Source organism: Diaphorina citri, unplaced genomic scaffold, assembly GCF_000475195.1.
Source record: "Diaphorina citri unplaced genomic scaffold, Diaci psyllid genome assembly version 1.1 scaffold748, whole genome shotgun sequence".
Lineage (NCBI taxonomy): Eukaryota > Metazoa > Arthropoda > Insecta > Hemiptera > Psyllidae > Diaphorina > Diaphorina citri.
Genome location: NW_007378181.1, coordinates 30,665 through 34,998, shown reverse-complemented (window position 1 = coordinate 34,998; position 4,334 = coordinate 30,665). Strand labels below are relative to the sequence as shown.

At 43.4% G+C, this 4,334-nt stretch overlaps 1 long non-coding RNA gene across 1 annotated transcript in view; it reads left to right on the top strand.

The window, feature by feature from the left end:
- The window catches only part of LOC113468473, a 29,733-nt gene extending 26,324 nt beyond the window's left edge, over positions 1-3,409 (top strand). Inside the window, exon 2 of the long non-coding RNA XR_003392214.1 lies at positions 3,228-3,409. This is a non-coding gene — a long non-coding RNA (uncharacterized LOC113468473). The remainder of the gene's footprint in view (positions 1-3,227) is intronic.
- Positions 3,410-4,334: the final 925 nt, after the last annotated feature.

The window sequence follows — 4,334 nt, the reverse complement described above, 5'->3', positions numbered from 1 at the left end:
CCACATGTCAACAGGAAGTTGACATAACTGTTCAGAGCTCCAGGCCATAAGCCATAAGGTGAGAACATCTTCGAACAGTTTTAAACATTGTTCTCCTTATTATGCATTGTCACAAACACACACCACATCTCAGAGAATGCTCTCAGCAATAATCTAGAAACAGTTCTTGAAACAGAAACCGTTCTTGATCGAACGAAGAGAGATCCAATTGAGTTTTTCCTCGGTGACTTTCAAGGTATCCGTCTTCTTTTTCTTCGTCTTTTCCCATGTTCAGACGGGGTCGGCGTTTCTCGTCAGCCTCTCAATCAGCTCTAGGGCTTATATTCCTTTTAATGTTTACACAGGCTAGCGTGTTAAATATGTGACTTGTCTGGCTGGGGGACTTTGAATAGAATTACTTTGGGCTGACATTTAGTTTTGGCTACAAAAATTTAACGAGTGAATGACCTTCCCTTCGCAGCTTCGCACTCAACCTTTGTTGCAAAGGAAATTTCAGGCTGGTATCCTCCCTGTTCAAAGTCCCCCAGCCAGACGAGTCACATGTTTAACACGCTAGCCTATGTAAACATTAAAAGGAATATAACCATAATGTTGAATTTTTGCTCATCTGAGTTTCCTCCGTGCTTAAATTATGCATGACATAATGAGTACTGCAGCGGTCATCGCGGTACCAAGGCCGGTCCTCAGTGGGAAGGTCGGGGGTTCGAATCGCATGGTGGGGGGGAAAAGTTGTTTGGTGGAATTTTCTAGTGGTTTAGGTAATTTTTCTGATTTTCTGAATCTCTTACTACGAATACTTGGGATTATTGGCTTTGTCCGTCTTCCTCCTTCCATCTCCCCCTCTTCTTCCCTCTCCTTTCTCTTTCCCCTCCCCTCTCCCTCCTTTCTCCCTCCCGCTCCTCCTTCCTGTTTTCTTTCACCCTTTTTTTGCGTTCACTCAACCAAAGATGGGACAGTAAAAAAGGGGAAAAAGAAGAACAATATTAAAAGACTAGTTCGCTTGGTTGGTGGTGCGTCTGCCTTGTAAGCGCTAGGCCGCGGGTTCTATTCCCGCCCGGGGAGGATTTTATCCTGAACGGATAGTGTTCGTTCTCGGAACGGCTGGCTTTCTCCTATCCTGTCTCCCTTCTCTCCTCGATTTCGAGACGATAAGACCTTAGCGCTTACAGTTCCCTCTGTCAAACCTCAAAGAAAAAAATATCTCTCAAAGGCTCCTCCCCGAAAAGTCCGCATTGGCACCCCCTGGTATTTCCACCCGACACAGTTATACTTGAAGAACACGACAATACCCTGAACCCCAATGCCATTTCCGTTGTCATCACATGAAGCTTTTCATTTACTAGAGAAATAATACTAAAAATAGGGCATGCAAACATACACTCACAGTACTATATGTGGAATATTGGAATTCAGGTGAAATGCCTCAAATGCCAAGAGAAAAATTTACTTATTTCTTGAGTACAGATCTATTTTATTTATAGGGAGCTGAGAACATGAGAGAACGGAAGTGAGGGGGAGAAAAGGTGTAAAGATTGTGTGAACCAAGACTTGAGGGAGAAGAATTCAAACATGAGGTACACAGTAGGGCTGCCTGGAAGGGACTGACAAGAAACGCTGACGCTCTTCAAGGCCAGCTACTCACTATTGGGTATCAGGCAGACCTTACAGACGGACCTTTTCATCCGTACCTGTCAGGTCTACCTGATAGTGAGTGGCGGGCCCAAGTAGGAAAAGGCTAGGAATAGCGGAATAGGCATGTACGTTTTAGCGACCACTATCTAAAAACTCCAAAGGCTTGTGATTGTGACCATATAATGATCTTGGTAGGCAGATTTTACCGGATAATTATTACAAGTTTTTTTCCCCGTGGAAACAGGGATTGGGACACCCTGTAGGTATATTTGTTCTCATATTGCAACACTGTAAATGCGAATGTTTGACATGGGATCATATACTCACAATGTATCGTGTATCTATTTATCCTCTCAGCCACATTAATGACTGGGCATTAATGAGTTTCATTAGATTCTAGAGCTACGAGATACAGCATAGTCGGAATACCCGAGTATCACTGGGGCTCAGTGATTCCCAAACGGAGAGTATAATAAGGCCCCCAATAAAAAAATGTCCCAATCCCCCCCCCCAAAGGTAAAGAGAAAGCAAAATACAGCACACCCAAGTACCACTAGGACCCAGTGATTTTCAAACAGGTAGTCCTGTCAAACAGGTAGTAAATTGGTCCCCACTGGTAAAACTTGTAGCCAAAACCAAATGTCAGCCCAAAGCAATCACCCTAGTTAGGGCTGATTGGGAGGCTGACGAAAAACGCCGACCCCATCTGTACACGGGAAAAGGCGAAAACAAAGAAGAAGAAGAAGAAGAAGAAGAAGAAGAAGAAGAAAAAAAAAAGATTTCCAAAGGGGGTGGGGGATAAATTAGGCCCACAATTTCCCGGGGGGGGGGATACGCTCTCAAGATAATTTGGGAACCACTAATTTAGGCCTCTAGGTGTGCCGTGTCACAGTTATTATTATAATTTTTACAATAATTAGTCTCTGAAAAAACGCAGACCGTATTGTAAAAAATTGTAGTTGTAGTCTTTACAAACAGAATTCATCCTAGATTACAATGTTGCCATTAGAACATTTTGGACTTAACCTGTGCATCTGGCAACCATTATTATTGATGTAATTTAACAGGGAGCAAAACGTTCCTAGGGTTTTTACCAGAGGCGACTAACTTAAATGAGATAGTTTGTCTTTAAATGAATTAATAAACCTGAAAATGATAAAAAGCAATGCAAAAAGTATACTACATTTGGGAAGCATAGTGGTGCAACTTTTAGCAGAACGGAGTCGCGCGATGCTGCATAAAAATCTAAACATATTGAAAATGATACCGACCACTCCACTGGGGTCGCGCGACTCCAGTGTGAAAGGTCTGTCTCATTTGCATAGTTTAGATTTTCAGGATTTCAGGTGGCATCTCGCGAACTCCGCGCTAGTAAAGTCGCGCGACTACGCTTTCATTATACAGCGGGTCTGTTTTCGCTTTCCCAGCGACTGATCTGGCTAGATACTATGTCCGTAACCTTTGTTCTTACTTGCTTAGTGTGATGTGCTCTGATCTATGATCTCACTCTTACCGTTGCTATTAACAACGTCCCCCAAATGTCATTTTTTTTTGCCTCTTCACCATTAACAATCTCCTCCTTCTCTCTCTTCCAGGGACCACCCTCAGGCGGACTTGGCGTTTGGGATAGGGTGGTGACCCCTCCCACTGGACCACCACCATGGGGGCCATGTTCCGGAGCGAGGAGATGGCGCTCTGCCAGCTGTTCATTCAGCCGGAGGCGGCCTACTCCTCCGTGTCCACACTGGGGGAGGCTGGCATAGTGCAATTCCGGGACGTGAGTATTACATTAGATACACAATTCAATCGTTTCCAGGAGGAAAGACCCATGTGTGTTAGTAGCAGTCGAGTGGATTGGAACACATCACATGCCTTCAGGCACACTCCATTTGTCAAGGGTTTAGGCATTACCTTGCCCTTGGGATCAATTTAATTTGAAGAAACCCACTTACTGATGAAATTTGTAATGAAACAATAAGTTGAAAATAGCAATGTAGGAGCAATAATAACATTGGGCCTTCTTCCTGGGAACGATTCAATTTTTATGGGGAACATCATTCATTAATAAAAAATAAAATAACCATTTTGCGAGAAACACCCTCATAGAGAAAACAGCCCTTGATTTTTTTTTTTTTTTCTTTTCGCCCCCAGTCTGATGAAGGACATACCTAATACGGGATGAGCATGCTACGAACTGCGAACCTCTGTCGGTGTTGACCTCGCCTTTTGGTGAACACTGTTTATTTTTAAACCTGTTTCATGATTTTTCAATCAAAATTATTTCGTTTATTTTTTAAATACGTAATTGTTTTATTCGAGTATTTCTAATTTCTAACCACACGTAAATCAATAGAGACATTTATTTTAATGATAGGGGGAGGGTGGTAACAAGGACGCCCTTGTTCGTAATGACGTCACGGACTTGTGACAAGGGAAAGGATCCTAATATCGCCCCCGCTCTAAGACCCGGGGTCTGTGTCCCCGGGGACACAATATCATCATGGGCCATCGTCATCACACTATACTACACATCAGAGATATACCACCTTCTTCAGTACCCTATTAGCCAGATACATACGAGTAAAGAGTTGATGTTACGGCAGGGTACAGCTGAATAGGTCCGCCTGTCAGGTCTACCAAATACCTGATAGCACTAGGAGACTACTACACACATTATCAGGTAGACCTAACAAGCTGACCTG